We start from the raw sequence: 20,336 nt of genomic DNA, 5'->3' as shown, positions 1-20,336 counted from the left end.
CATGTATATGTATACAGAAAGAGCATTTCATATATTTGTATGCACTTAAATGTACATACATTTAAATGCACATATAAACACGTGGGGGAGGGAGCTGTTTACTCCTGGGGCAAACAGGACAGGACCACCACCTTCCATGGTTCACGGCCCGTGGGAGAATGCTGAGAGCTGAGCCATGGGAGCTTATGAAGCAGTGGCTTGCCTGTCCCTCCACCAGAGATCAATGTACACTTGCCTCCTCTTCCATCGTGACTAAAGCTGCATAAGGTAGCAGTCTTCAAACTTATCAATTACTTCACTTTCCCAGCCTCATCCTTCCCTCCCATCTATGAATAACTTGGCTGATGAGTGAATTCTTCTTTGTAAACCTTCACATTGTGAACTGTCCTTTTGTGTGTAAACCTGTCACGTGTTGCAGGCTGCGGTGTCGGGAACATATTTAAGCCTGCCTGAGTGTCCATATTGCAGGGACCCTTGCACCCTAACTTTTGGCTATCCCTTTTATATGTAAGTTTTCTCATTGCAGATTGTACCCCTTTAAAACCCATTGTACTGTAAGATAAGAGCTGGCATCTATAATTGTCTTACAAACATGTGCTGGCACATTTACTGTACATGCATCAAAAGATGGTAACCATACAACTGAAATGGTAGATTGAGACATGAGACTCATGAGGTCAGAAGTGACAAACCATGTTGAGCCAATAGATCTCCTTATGAGTTTGAGTCTTGTCCGACATCAGTCATGATGATAGTGTATTCAATTAAAGAGGACTTGACTGGGTCAGTATCGTGAAAAGGTTACAAGTACTTTACACTGGAAACAACAGATTAGTGATGACAGAGGTAAAATATGAAGTTATCATATGACAGTCAGTTCAATTAAGTTAACTGTTGCTAATGGAAGCCAAGCTACTAATGTAGATTCTAAATAGTTCAGAAAATAATAACTTCTGAGTTCAATTCACCCTGACCACCATCATGATCCATGACAAACAAAATCATATTCTTTTTGTGCAAGTTGCTGTTATGAAATGGATTTACAGAGACGATGCCTATGGACCCTACTTCTAAAGCAAATTAAAAAAAAAAACTTTAGGTTTTTTTTAAGCAGAAATTTATAAAAAATGGAAGATTTTGGGATCTTTCTGAATATTGTTTTTGCTAAGTCAACTGAACTGAATCAAAATGTTCATTCATATAACCAGTTTCTTGACAACACAGAGTTTAAATGTGGTATTCATTGCCTAAAATTAGACTGATTTGGGGAAAATACATTTACTAGGCACAAGTGAACTAAAATATTATGAGGAAATTGTGGTAATATTTAAATAAATCTATATTTCTTTTTATAAAAAGGGTTATAAATTGTTTGGTTTGTTATTACACTAAAAGAAAAATTGTTGAATAAAATATATGGCAGGTTGGTTATTAAAGAAAAATTACTTTATTTAAAATGGTATATGGTTGTTCTCATAAAAAGTGGACAATCCTCTTATTGAAAGGTAATTCTAATTTACTTCAAATTATGCTTATTTTATAATTTGAAAGTATATTTATTTAATTATTTGAATGATAAAGAAGAATGAACTGTAATTGTCTATAAAGATTGTTTTGTTTTGTTTTGCTTTTTAAAATCATTTTATTGGAGACTTGTACAACTCTTATCATAATCCATACATATGTATAAGGGTTGTTTTTGTATATTACCTATATGCATATATTTTCCTAGGTAAAATAATTTTGCAGCCTTTTGTCTGCATACTATACAGATGTTCTAAAGAAAAAAACTATGCTATCAGATTACCCAAAAAGTTCTTATTCCATAGTAGTTATCACAGACTGTAACTTGAAAAATAAAATATCCTTAGTATGCTGTCCTATAAATTCCCAACACATGGAGGATGAACAGGAGGAATGGAGCATAGAAACCATTGTTATATGTAGTGAAGACTAAATAATATAGTTTCAGTACAATTTTAAGAGAATATGTAGAATCCCTGACTAACATAAAATGTTGCTTCCACTGCTTACTTGAACATTTGAAGCCCTACAAAAATATCTCAAAAGAAAGACCTGACAATATGCATTCTTGAAAACAGTATGGAGTACAGTTCTACCCTATGATCCATGCGGTTTCCGTTAGTCAGTATCAACTCCACAACAACATCGAACAATCATGTCCGGTGCAGACCATGCTGTCATGGTAAACGCCACAAAAAGGTCAAGTGAAAGAAGGACTGAGATGTCAGCCACAAAGTCTTTACTAAACACAGCAACCCCAGAAACCCTGCATTGTGGAAGAGGTGTACATAAGGAAGCAGAAGTAATGACTATGAATGTTATCAAAACTCACACTGTAGGGGAAAAAAGCAGAGGTAATGAGGAGTAAACTTGAAGAGTAAACTAGTGGAGGGGTTTTTTTTTGTTAATTTTTGTTTTCAGACTGCAACATATGAATTGCTGATCTGTACAGATATAACTATTTACATCAAGGGAGAGGGTTGGTCATAGGCCAAAACTTTCAATTCACCATAATTGGTGCAGAATTACTCTTGCAAGAAGATTTTGATATTGTAGCTTTATCACCTAAATACTTTTTCATAAATAATGTAAGTTAAATAAGTAACTGACTCCCTAGTGTAGTCCCTCAATGGTAATTAATTTATTTCACCTTCAAATTTTAAAACAGAATGGAAGACTCTCCTTGAGAATCTCAAGAGTTCGTCAGTGCATCTGCCCTCGGCCTTAAAATTGAAATCTGAGTAAGTCTTTACCTTCTCAAGTATAAGTGTATACAATCTCACACAGGTATTCTTGTAGGAGAGAAAATGGAGCAAACTTCCCCCCTCTATTTTGACTAATCCCTGGAGCATGAACAGTGAAACCTTATTCCTTACCGCAGACCTTTTACTGATACTTCAAAGGCATCCAGAGTACCCCAGGGGCTGCTTAGAAGTGCCCCCGGTTACATGATAAAGTCTGTGTAAAGGAACAGGTGGCTTTAATCTCTATTTTTTGAGAACTGGCTTTGTGTGTGTGTGCATGTGGTGGGGGGGCGGGTGGACATGACACACATACATATTCACTGGTAAAATGGAAATCGTAGTTTTTAAAAAATGTTTTAGGAGAAAGGAGAACCGTTTTTCTTCTCACAGTATATTCAAGAAACTATCAGTTTTTCTCTAAAAAAGAACATTTTAAAATGTTGGCATTAATTCTTAAAAATGGAAATTCTGCTGCATTTTAAACACATCTTAAAATCTGAAGTGCCTACTAAAATAAACTCTTTAATTTGTTTGCCATTGATTCCTGCAGGTCCTATGACAATGGATTGAAGTAACCTAAACCATATTTATGAAACACGCTTACGGCACCAAACCAGGGCATTCAAGAACTACATGCCAGAATGACACTTACATAAAAAATTCTAGTAATAAGTGAGATATGGTTCATCAATAATATAAAATTAAATTAAAATAAAAACACGTTCATGAAAATGGCAAAACTACCTTTTACAAAAGCATTCTTTGAATTGTAGTAAGTTTTCACAACTAAAGTTAGTAGTTACTAGTGAGCTGATATTTAATTTTATATAATCACACTGATATAGGAAAATCATTGGAGGAGTCCAAGTGGGCATATTGTTGTGCTCAAGTATCCATCTAAAAACCAACCAACAAAAAACCCCACTGCCATTGAGTCTGTTCTGATTCACGATGACCCTGCAGGACAGAGTAGAACTGCCCCTGTGGGTTTCTGAGACTGTAAATTTTTACAGGAATAGAAAGTTTCATCTTTCTTCCTTGGAGCAGCTAGTGGTATAAATGGATACTACATAAAAATAATCTGTTTCATGCATTTATGAATGATCGTGTTGTGCTTTCAGCCAGAGGTCTGCAGACGACCACTAGGTATTCTACACAAACCTGACGGAGCAATCAGACACAGGATACCCAGTTAATGACCTCTTTAACTTTCACAAAAAGTTACAAGTAAAACACTATGCCAAATTTTAAAGTAAATGAGAATATACCTCATGCAAAATATGTTTTGGTTTTTATATATTTGAGAGAATTGTTCCTGTAATAAGCTTTATTAATGGAAGTCTAAAAGGCCATGATGACAGTTGATAAACTAAAAGTCAGAAAATAAAGTATATTCACTTAAAATAATAGTGTCCTTTACCTTGAATACAAGCAGAAAATTAAATGAGTACTGTTTATCTTTAATATTGAAAGAATAAAAGAAATAATGAGAGAATTAGTGCCTAAAAGATTCACAGCTAAGAGTGTATTGAAAGCTTTTCCCTATCACCAACACCCATTTTGGGATAAATATGGTTTAATCACTTAAGAATTCAATATGTACAAGACAGCATTTCACATATTGCAGTATGAAGCCATCCTATACTTGCATAATTTACTTTTCTCAACAATGTTTTAAAATCTATACTATTGGCTATCTTAATGACACTATCAATAGAATTATCTAAAGTGACAGGAGGAAGATTTATAATGTTCTCTAACATAAAACAATAAGTGTCCCAGAGACATTTATAAACCATATGTATGTATGAATGGATTTGGGGAACACATTTTATTCTAGCCCTTATATAAGAACAATGAGTTCTTAATAACATGGTCTTATGCTCATCTTCATGAAGAAATCACTGAACATATAGGTGCAGTAACAAAGTATGGTGGATAAACCAGATGGTGCCTGGCTATCAAAAGACCACATCTAAGGTCTTAAAGGATTTTTGGATTGATCACTATAGAAGATCAAAAGGATAAACCTGACTCAAACAGTTACAGCCCTGTCAGTTGATCCTTCCTCTGATTCACGTTGCTCCTGACCTGGTTTTCAACATTTTCTGCAGTGTTTGTTCATATGGGGGTTTATTTCAGATGCATTTTATCAGTGGGGGTGAGTCTCTTGATTTTTCATTATATACTTTTTCTGTTTTTCAGTGTGAAACCCAGGCTTGATGAGCCTATGGAGACAGCAAATAGAATAGAGGTTTCTAAGGGGACAGTGAAGGGTGGTGGAAAAGAGAGCTTATGTCAAAAAGTTAACGAAGAAAGAGAATGTTTTGAAACTGATTGTGGTAGCAATTGTACAATACTGCTTGATGTCACTGAACATAAGCTATCTGGGTTAACTCCCTATAAAATGTTTTTTTTTTAAACAAACCAACAAACAAATACAGAGCAGCCATTTAAGTGAGGCATCGACTAAGTCCACATGAAAGAAATATACCAGCCTGTGTGGTCCAAGGATTGGAAATAATAAATCTCAAGTCTGAAGGAGTGCATGGTATCAGCTTAAATAATGAACACCTTGTTTTCAGAAAATATGGATCAGAGTGAAGCCCAAAATCCACGTGTAGGACCCATACGCGAGTGAACCCTACTGTGAATCCCCTCTGTCCAAAGAAGCGGATACCCTGGACACCAGACAGAGAGCATTGAAAGTCCATTATAACAAATGTTTCTTGTTATAGGTGCCAGAGAGTGGGTTCTAACACATAGTGATACTATTTATAACCGAATACAACATTACTGGCCCTGTGCCTTCTCACAATTGTTGCAGAAATCTTATCTTTTTCAATTTATTATGCCAGATGTAGTTATATTAAAATGTAATACCTTATTATTTGATCTCCCTTTTGACCCATTTAAAAATGGTTGCAGTCTTTAATAATTTCTACTTTCTTTTTGATTAAAATGTTGCTATATTTTCTCTGGTCATTGTTGTTTGTTTGTTTGCCTCCTGTTTGTTTTATATGAGATTCTGTACATTAAATCTAGGACAGGTAGATCTATATCTACAGTAACTGGACTGACAATTGCCTGGTGCTATGGAAAGGGAAGATGGGAAGAAATGGAGCTCTAACAATTACTATGAGAACAAAATATTCTGAAATTGTTCATAATGATGAATGCAAAAATCTAAATATAATTGAGTGATTAAAGTGTTTGATATGTGAGGTATATGCCAGTAGAATATTTCAGAAAACAGATTTACAGATGGCAATAGTGTATTAACGCTAAGAATTATGTCTTCTAATTAGCATCTGTATGTTTTTGCTATAATAACTTAACTTTTTTATTTCCTCTCCCAAAAAGTTGAGCTGAGTTGGTCAATATTATTATCTTTTCCCAAGTTTTTCATTTTTACTGAATAATAGTTACTGAAAACTTCTTTCTCAATTATTTTTTCATATAAACAATAGTTTTAGTAACTTAGAGAAATTGAAAAAGTTTCCTATAATAAATTAGCTTGATTTTTTTGAATTCTAACAACAAAAAAATATTTTTTGTTTGCACATCTTTCTCTTCCATGTACCTATTGCACATACAAAGGAATTTCAAAAAGCTTTTAAATAGAATGGAACTAAAATATAATTAAATTTATTCACAAACGTTTTGAAGCTTTCTCATAGAGTTGGTATCATTGCACTCATAATATACTTTCCTCTATAACGTTACTATATCAACAAAAAGATAAAAAACACACCATTCAAAAATCATAGTTACAATATAATCAGATATGTCCTAAATATTTTATGTTAGAATTATACTGAATATGTGACAGGGAGAAATACTAGAAAATCTTTAAATAATCCACAGACAAATAAGATAATTAGACATTTAAAATAAGTTCTATTATATATTTTCACCATATTATAATAAATAAGAACTCACATTTAGTTTTTACATTCTCTAACAAAACTTTTGATTAATTAAGGTATCCTGGAACAAAAATAAAATTGTTGAAAAAGTAAGTGGAAATATTATTTCTCAATTTATTGAGTTAATGACAACTAAATTTAGATTTTAAGGTGAAGTACACTTGTACAACGACATTAGTGTGGTTTTTCTTATTCCCATCAAATCGTTAAAATAATTGATCCCTGATTCTATAAACAATCATGTGCCTAAACATGGCATCCGTAAAGAATTTCGTTAAATGACTTCCATTTCTTCGAGAGCTGAGAAAAAATTTGAACTGATTTTAAACACAGTTAATTAAGCAAGGATTATGGTGTTGGCACAGAATATACCAGGAATTCCAGGAGGACTAGTAAATCTGTCTTTGAAGAGCTACAGTCAGGATGTTCCTTATATGCAATGAGGACAAGTCTTTATCTGACATGCCTGTGACATGTGATGAGGAAGGAGCGGCTCTTAGAGAGGCACATCGTGCCTGGGGAAGCAGAGGACTGTGAAAAATGGAAAGAGCCTCGTTGACTGACGTCAGCAATGGACTCAAACATGACAATTGTAAGGACGAAGCCTTTCTTTGACATAGACTGGCTACGAGTGGAAGAACGACAAGGTTTTCTAATCTGGTAAAGCGTGACCGTCTCAGAAAACCTGTCCTATTGCATACTATGCGTCAGAATTGACTGGATGGCACTCAGTGATAACAAGGAAAATAATGGCTCTAAAATTAAATTTACCAAGAAAGCAAGAAAGAACACGTTGCATAATCATGTCTTTAGGGGAGCAGAGCAGACACGAACAGAAGCACAGCAGGCACTCGGAGATTGTAAAATGATCTGGGGTCTATTAAACCAGTGCCTTAGTTCTTTTCCAGAGTACAAACTTCTTCCTCCTGAGAAGGAGGGAGGGCTCAACTGGTTCAAGAGACATGCACATTACGGAGACCCAGGAGGCTAGTTGACCTAAAATGTCACTGTGAACACTGGCCTGTGATCTAAGCTAAGAATGAAGGAGTTCTGTGCATGCTCAACTAGTGATGCTAAGTAGCTGCCTTGTCCTTGCTACAGATTCCGCTTTGAATGTCAATCTTCATCTTGGATGCAGTGAGGTTCAAATCATCCATCTTTCAGCCTCCTTAAATGCTTACACATTTGAACCCTGCACGACTTTAGTAAGGTTCCCGTCTTTTTTGCTTTAGTAAAATCTGAGTCATTGATCACAGGTTCAAATAATATGTGGATTCAATAAGGTTCAAGTCCCCAGGGAGAAAGAAAGACACACACACACACACACACATACACACACACACAGAGAGAGAGAGAGAGAGTGTGTGTGTGTGTGTGTGTGTGTGTGTGTGTGTGTGTGTGTGCCTATGATGAGAGGTAGAGGGGGAAGAACATAATGGTTGAATTGGCTATTACATACTCAAACAATTGTTTTGTATTTTCTGACGAATTGTGGTCATGTCATTGTAATTTTATTCAATGAAAACATACAAGAATGTTTATATCGCTACAAAGAAAAGGAGCTGCCAGAGGTTCAGGCCGGATCCTTAAGAAGGCATGGAACAAGGGATATCACTGATGATGTCAGATGGATCTGAGCTCAAAGCAGAGAATACCAGAAAGATGTTTACTAGTATTTTATTAACACAAGGTGTTTGACTGTATGCATCAGAGCAAACAATGGGCAGCCTTGAGAAGAATGGGTATTCCAGAATATTTTATTGGGCTCATGCATAGCTTATAGATGGATCAAGAGGCAGTTGTGGAAACATATCAAGGGAATACTGAATACTTTAACATAATAAAAGATTGGGTGATGGTTGTGTCCTCACCGTATTTACCCCATCATTGAGAAAATCATCAGAGAATCTGGCTTACATGAAAAAGAAGGCTTATTAACAATTTGAGATATGCAGATGACACACCTTGTTTGTTGAAAGTGAAGAGGACTTGAATCATTTGGTAATAAAGATGAAAAAAAATGCAGCTTTTAGTATAGTTTACAGTTCATGTCAAGAAGAAAAAAATCCTCACAACTGGGCAAATCGGTTTCATGGAAAATGAGGAAAAGAGTGTCATTGTCAAGGATTTAATCCCGCTTGGGTCCACAATCAATGCTCATGGAAGTAGCAGGCAAGAGATCAAAATATGAATTACATTGGGTAAGTTTTCTGCCCACAAACCCTTTAAAAGTGTTGAAAAGCAAAGTGGTTACATTGAGGAATAAAGTGCCACTAACCCAAGCCATGGTAAGATCAATTGTCCCATAGCATGTGATAGTTGGACACTGAATAGGGAAAACATGAGAAGAATCAATGCATTTGAATAAAATCTTGAAAATACCATAGACTGCCAAAATGACTAATTTGTCTCAAAAGAAGTATGGTCAGAGACAAGAATTCTACTTCTTCTTACATACTTTGGCCATGTTAGGAGAAACCAGACCCTAATTAAGACCTCCTCTTGGTAGAGTGACAGAGAAAGAGAGGACGATCTTGGAGGAGACAGATGGACAAGTGGCTGCAACGAAGTACAGGAACAGTGTGAGAACGGTGCGGGACCAGTAAGCGTTTTGACCTCTTGTGCACAGGGCCACTGTGGGTTGAAACCAACTCAATGGCACATAATAACAACAAGCTTTACTATAAAACAACTGACTGCCACCTGTAGATGGTGATAGCAATTATGGGAAATCATTTAAATGAAAATCAGTTGGTTGCTAATTATTGCACAAATGTGCAGTCAGTTGCTAATGTTAGGTAGACTAGCATAGGGCGGGGGAATGTCCATTAAGGCATGCCCAGAGGGCCAAGCTAGGGAAACAAAGGAGTGGCGCACTGTACATGCTCAGGGTTCCCTCTGGTAGGCAGGGGTGGGCGTGAACTTGAATTGGCCCACCTAGGCCAGGTGAATTCAATTCAGCCAATGGGGTCGATCAGGGGTCTTCCACCATGCCTCCCCGTGGAATCCTTGAAAGGGCAGAAGCCTAGAGTCGAGGGGGAGAGAGAGAACTTTGGCGCAGAGAGCTTTGGTGGGACTTTGGGACACTTTTGCATGACGACAAGCAACTTCCAACCAGACCGCATGTTTGGGAAGAGCCCCACGGGTGCCATGTAAACCTGAAACCTCTTCTAACTCTCAGAAAACTCACTTCGATCATGAACCAGGATTCTGCGTGAATTCTTTCTCAGGTGGAGCCAAGGACTGAGGTATATCTAGCTACGGAGAGATCTAACACTGTTATAAAATATTTGAACAAAATTATTAATCAGAATGAACAATGATGGCAAAATATGATAAGAAAGACTTTAAAAATTAGTATTGACTAATAGGAAAAAGTATACATTCATCCTTGATGACATTATTGAACACTGTATAATAAGAACATTTCAGAAGGACAAAGAATAATTCCTGCATCATATAAAAAGTTTTATCCTGTGTATTTTTGAAGGTCCCTCAGCAAATGAGGAAGAAACATAATTGATCAAGTGCAAAAGTTTTCCAGTGGGTGTCTGGAAATTCAGATCAAAGTCAGACACCCACTAGGCAAATGCTCATACAGGAAAAGGCAAAGTGAGTAATGTTTGTCTTTAAATTTGAGAGGAGTAAAGGAAAAATGATGAGGAAATTAGAGTGTTCACAAGATTCACAAGCTGCAACAACCCCTGGACTAAAATCAGTCTGTCTTCTCTTTGGCATCTCACATTTGGTCCCAACTCATTTTTGGTATAGTAACCTACGTTTTTTTTTTTTAAGGAAAATGTTCTCAGCCTACCTCCACCCTCCTCAGTCTTCCTCGAAAGATGAAAATGGTGCTTTGTTGGTCAACATTATTATCTTCATCTTCAGAATTAAATTGCAAGCTCCTCCTTCCAAGTTTATCTCGGTTTGAAATTCTGCTCAAACCTGTCTACCATGGGTTACTTTGCAGGAATGTAAAACACAGTGGCGTAACTTCCCGCATCACGGCCATACACAAGTCACCGCAGTATAACAAACTGACAGGTAGGTAATGGAAACACGTTTCAAAGTGGACAAAACCTATCTCAGTAGAAATGAAGCCCAAAGCCCAAAAACCCACCGACAGGGAGCCAATTGCTACTGTAGCAACCCTACATATCGCCTCAAGTGGGTCAATGTTTCTGAGAACAAAGAGCCTCATCTTAGTAAAATAAACTACAGAAACTTAATAAAATAAATTAGTTTGAAAACTACAAAGCACACTGAACAAATACTACACAATGAGAATGTGAACTCAAATTGCCTACTTAATACTTTGTCTCTCTTAGAGAAACACACATTTTGGGAACTTCTAATTCTTATACCAGGGGATTTCTATCATTTAAATTTAGAGTCCCATCAAATTTCTAGTTATCACAAACTAAAACAGTTGTATCCCAAGCCTGCACTGGCACTTCTTGATAGCCTTCCCTCTCAATTCCTTGTAATACATATTATTAACACAAACAATTTTTGAGTGTCTGCTCTTAATAACTTCACATAAGAAACAAAATTCTATTAATAAGACAAGTTATTCAGATGGATTGCATTGAACATGATAAAATTCATATCAGAAAAGGAAAAGCACAAAAGTCACATAAAAATATTGATGATCACTTTTCTGAATCTTATATGAATTTCTAAATTTAATCACAAATTCTCCAAAGATATACAATGGGTTATCCATTTCTCTGAAGAGTTACTAATATGTTTGAGACTATTATGCTATTGTGAGAAATGAAACTTGTATTTTATATATGCCCTAATTAGCTATGTAGCTTCCTTTTATGACTTGGAACAAAAAGTGGTTTTTGTTGTTGTTTTGTTCCTTCCTGCTTTCTCTTCCAGTGGGGATCAGATTTCAGAGCCAGAGAGAGCATGCTTTTTCCTACATACTTGATAGTACAGGCTGCCAAAAGGAATGCTGGTGTGAGGGAGAACTTGTTAAAAGGAGAACCATGAATGAGCATGAATAACTAGTATGCAAATTCTCTCAAAGTGGAGGCAATCAGAATAAATGCCCTAACAATATTCCTTCAGTGTGCCACTGAAAGAAAAGAGACCTCTAAGAAGAGAGAAAGGGGATTTCTGTACCAGAGACAGAATTTCACTGCCTTTACCCTTCTTTGGCAGGTTTAACATTATTGATTTCATTGATTCTATGCCTCAACCTTCTACACTCAAGATGATTTTGGTTTTTCATTTACTTGAAGGGAGTGGGAGTGCAGGTAACAACAGCATAAAGTACCGTATGATTCCAAACACAGTGCTAAAGACCAGTAAAAAAGGAAAGAAAAAATAACACTTTGTTTTCGAATTATTGATGACATGTTAATGCTGATTAGTTTGTTACAACTAGACTCCTATTTTACCTGCTTTCATGTGCTGCTTAATTTAGGATGGAAGAACTTGAAGAAAGTCAATTAATTAATGAATCTTAGAAATAATTAAAATCCCAATCCACATAAAAGGTGCATAAGACACAATTATTTTAGTCAGATATAATTTTATCAAAGGATATGAAGTGTCACAGAGAGAAAGCACGCAGAACAAATGTACATAGGCCCACACAGCACCGACACCGCTACTAGTTGATTTATGGTGACGATACACTTTCCCAAACTTGATTAGTAAGAAATGAAAATTTTCTGTTCATTCTAATTTGCAGAAGTAAGTTAATATACATGAAGCCATTACTTTCCCCTTTTTAATCTGATTAAATTGCCTAGTCCGTGAAAATGAATCATCTTCATTGTTTATATGCTTTCTCATCAGAGCAGTAAATTTCATACACATTACAAATATCATTGATTTATTAAGGCACAATGTAAGTGTATATAACCAGAAAAGAACAGAAAACAAGAAGTGAAAACCTGAGAATCAATGTCCTGATAGGACCAATACTGTTCTTACTGATAAGAGAGAGATACTTTAATAGGACAGTAGATACTTTAATGGTCTACATATGTTTTCATTTGTGAACTGAAAAATTATATTGATATTAGTTCTTCTACTCCTAATGGGTAAGGAGGGGAGACTAGGACTTTATATAGAGAAATTTTATACTGACCTGTGTAAGTAAATGGACTTTTGTACCAGTATTAGATCTTCTGCTTGCAAGTTCTGTAATTTAGTCAAGCCATCTAACCTCAAGCTACCATTTCTGCCAATTCTAATATTAGATGGATAGTTCTTCTGTTCATCTTAATTAGAGTCACTCATGTAACATGAATGTGGTGAATGGTTGTGAACATGAGTTGCCCCAGAAATTCTCACTCACATATTGTGACTCCAACTGGTTAGCGTGGAGTGACTGCGATGTTAGGGGCCCTCCTCTCTTCTCCCCTCCCCTCTCTCTCCAGGTATGCTTTCATCTTCAAGCAAGGTAGACTGGCCTTCTTCAAAGGGGCACCCAGATACCAAGAGGGTTAGCAGGTAAGTAAGAGTAGCAGCTGCCTCCACCTTGAATTCATGTTTCACTTTCACCACTTTCCACTGCTGTTGCCCTTAGGTACCAGAGAGCCCGTTCCTACCCATAGCCACCTTGTGCACAAGAGAATAAAACACTGACCAATTCTGTGCAATCTGAACAATGCTTCCCATCCCTGAGCCCATTGTTGAGCCACTGTGCCAATCCATCTGAACGACAGTTTTCCTCTTTTGCTGCCCTTCCATTTTTGAAGTATGATGTCTTTTTCCAGAGAATCCTCTCTCATGTCAACATTTCCAAAGTATGTAAGATGAAGCCTTGCCATCCTTGCCTCTCAGGTGTACTCTGGCCATGCTTTTACCAAAACAGATGTGTGTGTGTCCTTTCAGCTGTCCATGGTACAGTCACTATTCTTTTCCAGCACCCCCATTCAAATGTGTTGATTCTTCCTCTGTCTTCCAGATTCAATATGCAACTCTTACATGCATCTGGGGCGATGGGAAACACCATGGCTTTGGTCAGGCACACCTTAGTCCTCAAGGTAACATCCTTGTTTTCAGCACTCCAGAGAGGGCTTGCGGAGCAGATTTATGCAATGCAAGCTGTCTTTCACGCCCTTGACAGCTACTTGCATTGATTGTGGGTCTAGCAGAGCAAAAGCATTAACATCTTCAAATTTCCTATGAGGGTACCTCAGTCAAGTTGTGAGGATTTGGGTCTTCGTCACATAATCAATGGGTCATAATAAATACTGAAAGCTGAAATGTTTTATCTTCATTAACAAGTACTTCAAGTCCTTTACACTGTTAGCAAGCAAACTTGTATCACTGGAATTTTGAAGATTGTGAACAAGCCTTTCTCCAATCTTGATGCCATATTTTTTGTATAATCCAATTTCTCTGATTATTTGCTTAGCATACAGATGGAATAAGTCCGATGAGAGGATACATTCTATTAGTCAAAGCAACCCACAGGGGCCGCTCCAATTCACAGGTTGGAAAATCAATTTCTGCCTCTTGAGAGGCAAGAATCCTGTTGATATTTTAACTGTTGTTCAGTCTATTAACTGATATGACAAAGTTACTATGTGAATGTTAAGATAAGGGTCCTTCAAAAAATTCCTAGAAATTTGGATTAAAAATAATGGATTTCTTCCACAAACATTTTTGAGCTCCTTCAAAAATTTATATTTGCAACTAAATTGAATAGTATTGCAAAATGTTTATTTTAAAATGATAGAATCTTTATGCCACTTAAAATGTGTGTGCCACAATGTGGTGCTGAATAAACAATGTAGTGGCCTATTCTATTCTCTCTGACTATTAAAAGGAAAAGGAGACTAAACCTCCACACCAGCCAATTGTCACAAGGCAGACATCAGATATGCCTCCACTGTTGATCTTTTTCGCATATTCTGAGGCCCACCTACTCCCACAACACATTACTTTTCTGCTGGGTTAAATAGCATTGGCTATTCATGAGTCACAGACAACACTCGGGATTATGAGGGTTTGTGAAGGAAATTAGCAGGGTGCCATAAGCACCTGGGAATTAAAAGCAAACAAACAAAAACACGAAGGACAGCGCATCTGCCCCACAGCAGTGTCTCCTTTCAGCCAGCGGTTCTCCCTGGTTGTCACGTTCTCCATCATGTGCTCCCACAGCCTGGAACTTCAAGGTGCAGGAAGCCTGTGCACTTCTCTGCCACCCAAGCTCACAGGCTGGGGTCTCTGGTTTCAGTGAGGCAGCTCCCCTCTCTAGTGCCTCTGCACTCCTTGTGGCATGCTCTCTGCTGCTTCCCCCATCTCTGAGAGGTCTTTAAAGAAGGCACTCTGCTAATTTCTCTTCTGTGAAGGGCCAGGGAATTCCCTTCTCTGACTCCTGGAATGCCTCATTCTTACAGCCAGGGGAATGGCAAAGGTGCCACTCCTGGGGTACAGTTCTTCACACCTGCTTTGCATGGTCCCACCCAATGATTTGTCAAGAGTTACTGAGAAACTGATAAAAGGGCTATATTAAAATATTATAGTTCAACACAGATGTACAATGGCTCACTCTATAGCTTAAGCTTTTGTCTATTTGAAAGGTAATTCTGCATAGATAGCTCTTTATTGGGCATTTAGTAGTGACATTTATAAGAAGGAACCTTGGAAAACCAATCTCATACAACCGGATATTAAGCTAGGATTTCATCACTGATGTGACATCAGGGAGGTCATCCATTTTTCCTAAACTGTTATAAGGTATTAATTTATTTTAGAAAAATTTAAAATATAAAAATTCATGGCCGTTATAAAAAATAGTTTACATATTAGGAATCAGGTATATACCCTATTATAAGACAAGAACCTCAAACAAATGAAAAGGTCAAATGAGAAGGGCCTGGATCAGGACTCTAGTACCCATATCCGAGCACTAGACTAGTCAATGATTGAATCTCCTCTGACAAGTACATTTCTTTCTATAGTCCACAATTTGTTTTTTAAAGCCATTTAAATATGGCCAATAATGCCATAAAATATATATATAATACTTTACACAGCTCTTTCTTATTAGGTTATTTTAAACAATAAATGTTTCACTTATCAGGCTCAGGAATGCCTGCCAGGTGATATATTATAGTCATATGTATACAGAGACTACAAGATTAAGAAAGAGTATGAGTTCTTTAGTCAATACATTTACACATATGAATCTCAAAGATGATTTTGCATAATGGTAAGCGGATTTCCTTACTATCAAATCTAAAACTCTCTAAACAATTATTCTTCTCACAATTTCAGGATCAGTAAATAATTTATTATACTATTAATAACAAAAACAAGAAAAATGAATCAGCATCTGAGAGTACATAAATATGAAATGTGATTTTCCTTGAAAGCTTATAAAGCTTGGTTTACACATATACTCTACGCAGCATAAAACATGCACTTTCAGAGGGATGAAAATGAAAGCCATTCCCGGAACTATGGTAAGTTCTTAGCAGTAGGTTGTATAGGAACTCTGTGAATTCACATTGATTGATGGCAAATAGATTTTCAGAGCTCATGAAATTCCCACACCTACTTTTTACAAAAAAAGTATCATTAGTTTTAGTTCAAAACCAATTTAAAATAAATATTTTGCTTAGAAATATTTTTAAAAAATTAAAAGATGATATGTGAAATCTCCCTGAAAGTATTGACAAAGCAATACAAAGAACACACAGTCACTTTTATTTTAAGGCACCCAATTAACCTAACAAACATAGATAGTAGTTTATATACTCGGTGAACTGAAAATCCAAAATCTTTAAAATGTTTATCTGATGTTGCCACAATGGCTTATGAAATGATTAAGTGGTAAATTTAAGCCATGTTCACATGGTGATATGCAAAATATTTTGAACGCTTTTTTTTAGAGAAAATTAGGCAAGGCTATTTAAAATGTAGAAAACACGGCCAAGTGACAACACTGCCAATATTCCACTAATTTCATTTGAAGTGCAAATAAAATTTCATTGAGGTAACTGAAGCATTAGATAGAACTGATATTAGTATTTTAAAAAGAAATAGTTTTTCGATAATAAAGTGATACATAATGCAACTGGTGTAGCTTCTTACTACATATTTTCATGCTTTAGGGAATAAAGCATCTCAATAAATCCTATACTTTATTCATTTAAAAATTCAGTTACTGAATATTGCTTGTATTTTAATATTGAATTAGTCATTTTGAATGGAGATTTCAGTGAAAAAGTCATATCTCTCCCTCCCAAGAATTGATAGCATAGGGCCAGAGAGAAATAAGAGATCAATAAAAGTCCACTTCTTTAGGAGAGATGAATGTTTCAATGATAACGAAGTGAAGCACCAACCCTTGAACTTCAGATGTCTGAACTAAGTTACGGTATATTAGTTGAGAAATACTGATTAAGAGCTTAAAAAAAAAGTGGAGAAATTGGAACGATTGACTCTTTCTCAAGTGGGGTGCCAATAGGCAGAATATATAGTGTTATCTTTTTTATTTTGGTTCCTTTATAAAAAATATTATTAATTGGAAACTAATACACATATCATATCATTCCATGGTTCAATCACATCAAGCAGAATTGTGCAGCGGCTACCACAGTCTCCAAACACTATTTTTCTTCCAGGAGTCCATCACATCGTCTCCCTTTTATGCCCCCCGCCCCCCCCACCATCACCGTGCCACTTTTAATAGGTGCTCATCAACCGATTTCCAATTTAAGAGGAAGTACCGATTTTCTTTGATAAAACAGGAATGAAATACTTTAAGAAAAATAACCGTGAACATATAACTTTCAGAAGCTTATTCATTTATTAACCCATTCATTTCCCAAATTATAATTATTAAGTATATTTTATGTGACACTGAAAACTCAAACTCACTACCCTCAATCTGATTATGACGCACCATGATCCTGCAGGACAGGTTTGAATCGTCCCTGAATTGTCCGAAACCCTGGGTTTCGGAAAGTGTGACTCTTTACAGTAGTAGAAAGCCCTGTCTTCTTGCAGAGAGGTCTGTGGTTTCAAACTGCTGACCTTGCTGTTTGCAGTCCCGCTTTAGGCTGAGTGTCACTAGGGCTTGCTTTCGTGACACCAAAGCCAAGAAAAAATGAACTCACTGCCATCAATTCAATTCTGATTCAGAGATGCCATAAGGCAGTGCCAAACTGCCCCTGTGGGTTTCTAAAACTGGAACTCTTTACAGGAAGAGCAAGCCTCATTTTTCTCCCTTATTTAATTAGTCTTTATTCAGTCCATATGCTGAACAAATAATCCTGAAGATGGATTATAAGAAGAAGAACACATTCTTTTTATTTAATTAGTCTTTATTCAATCCATATGCTGAACAAATAATCCTGGAAGATGGATTATATGAAGAACACAGCATCAGGACTGAAATAAAGTTCATTAACAACCTGTGATATGCAAATGAAACAACCTGCTGGCTGCAGGTGTAAAGGACTTGAAGCACTGGTGGAACATTAAAAAAAACAACCCATAGCCTTCAGTATTATTAAACTTCACCATTAAAAAAAGAGGATGCTTGCAATTGGAATAAAATCATATCATGATAAAAAAAAACTTAAACCCAATAAACTTGCTACCCTGGAGTCAATGCCAACTCACAACAACACTAAAGCTTCCTTATGGGAATGCGTTGTGCATGGGACTGTCCCTGCGAGGATATCCGTCGAAACCACTAGCCAGCACACTGAAGGAAGCAGGGCCTTTCTACTCCCATTACTCTCAGGAAGTCACAGGGACAGCTCTGCCTTGTTCTGTAGGGTTGCTATGCATTAGCAAAGACTTGATGGCAGTGAGGGTTTTGTTGGTTTGTTTGTTTTTAATGATGGACTGTGATATGATGTGTTATTAGTCTCTGGTGGTAGAGGAAAAGAAAAATATTCACTTGGATATTACCTTTTCTTGAACACTGTTCTGTCCCAATAATGCACAAAAGACAGTACATATACATACAACTCTTATTTCACTGGGCAGATACCCAAAGATACAAAATAATTTTTCATAATTACTCCTATAGGATTTGTCATCGCATGCACTAACCCTCTTAACCCAACTATATGCTGCCAAATAATTCCATTAAGTTGCACGGAATCATTCAAGTTCATGTCTCAATGACAGTATTTGGGGAGCCACCAAGAAATTCCAGAGGATGAAATGGTAAGTGGTAATTATATAGATTTACTCACTGTTATTGAGTCAACTCAAATGCATAGCAACCCCATAGGACAGGATCAAACTACCCCATGTGTTTCCTAAACTGCTTACCTTGTGGTCAGGAGCCCAATTAGATTCTTTCTGTAAAGATTGATAATCAGGGAAACCTATATGGGAAGGTCCATTCTGTTGGATAGGACTGAATATGCATATGAACTCTTTCATCACCTGATATACACATACATCTATCACATACACGTTTCTTGTTTTTAAACCATTCAGTATTTATTTGTTCTGTTCACACAGATGCCTCTTGATCCAGGTTCAGGTGCCCCACGAGTAGAATTGTTTCTGAAATCTCATTCTTCTCAGGGCTATTCATAGTTTGCTATTGTCCACACAATTGAATGGCTTCGCATAGTCAATAAATCACAAGTACATATTTTCTGGAATTCTCTGTCTTCAGCCAATATTTATTTGACATAATCAATATTATTTGTTTTGTGCCCTCTTCAGAACCTTGTGTCAATTTCTGACTGTTACCAATCAAGACATAAGGTTTTCAATGGCTTCTTCCCCCAAAGTGGGGAGCTGAAACCTTCTTCATTGTTTGTTCTTAGTCTGGAAGCCCCCTTGAAACCTGTGCACTTTGAGTGACCCTGCTGAAATTTGAAATACCAGCGACATAGCTGCCAGCATCCCAGCAACAGACACGCCACCATAGGATGACAAACTGACATAAAAACTCCAGGAATTGATGGACTACCCATGGAAATATTTCAGAACTCTGACGAAGCACTGGAATCATTCACCTGTACATGTCAGGAAATACAGAACACAACTACCAGGCCAACAGACTGAAAGAGACCCATAGCGGTGCCCATTCCATAGAAAGGTGATTAAAAAATGGCCAAACTATAGAACGGAAATCATTGATATCGTGCAAAAGTAAATTTTTACTTAACGTCATCAAACAATGGTTGCAAAAGCACATTGACAGGGAACTGCCAGAAGTTCAGGGAAGTCTCAAAAGTGGATGCAGAACAAGGCTTAACTTTGTTGATGTGAGAAAAAGCTTGGCTGAGAGCAGAGAATACTGAAAAATGTGTTTGCTTGTGTCTCATTGACTCTACAAATCATTTCACTGTCTGGACCATAACAAACTGAGGATCACCTTGAGAAGACCGGAAACTCCTGAACACTTTACTGTTCTCACTCAGAACTTGGACATGGATCAAGATACATTTGTGCAAACAGAACCAGGGAGTGTTCTATGACTTAAAGGCAGGAAAGGTGTGAGTCAGGGTTGTATCATCTCACCACACTTAGTGGATCTACATGCTGAGAAAATCATCAAGAAGCTGGATTATATAAAGAAGCATGCAGCATCAGGATTGGAGAAAGGCTTATCAACAACCTGTGGTGTGCAAATGACACAACCGTGCCTGCTGAAAGGGGAAGACATGAGGCACTTGCTGAT

General features: G+C 36.8%; 1 protein-coding gene across 1 annotated transcript in view; it reads right to left on the bottom strand.

The window, feature by feature from the left end:
* EPHA5 (EPH receptor A5) overlaps nucleotides 1-20,336 on the bottom strand; it is a 317,049-nt gene that overhangs the window by 159,928 nt on the left and 136,785 nt on the right. The window lies entirely within an intron of this gene.

Source organism: Echinops telfairi, unplaced genomic scaffold (genome assembly GCF_000313985.2).
Source record: "Echinops telfairi isolate 266 unplaced genomic scaffold, ASM31398v2 ScPeMD7_7468;HRSCAF=8506_0, whole genome shotgun sequence".
NCBI classification, from domain to species: Eukaryota; Metazoa; Chordata; class Mammalia; order Afrosoricida; family Tenrecidae; genus Echinops; species Echinops telfairi.
This window is presented reverse-complemented; position numbering and strand designations above follow the sequence as displayed.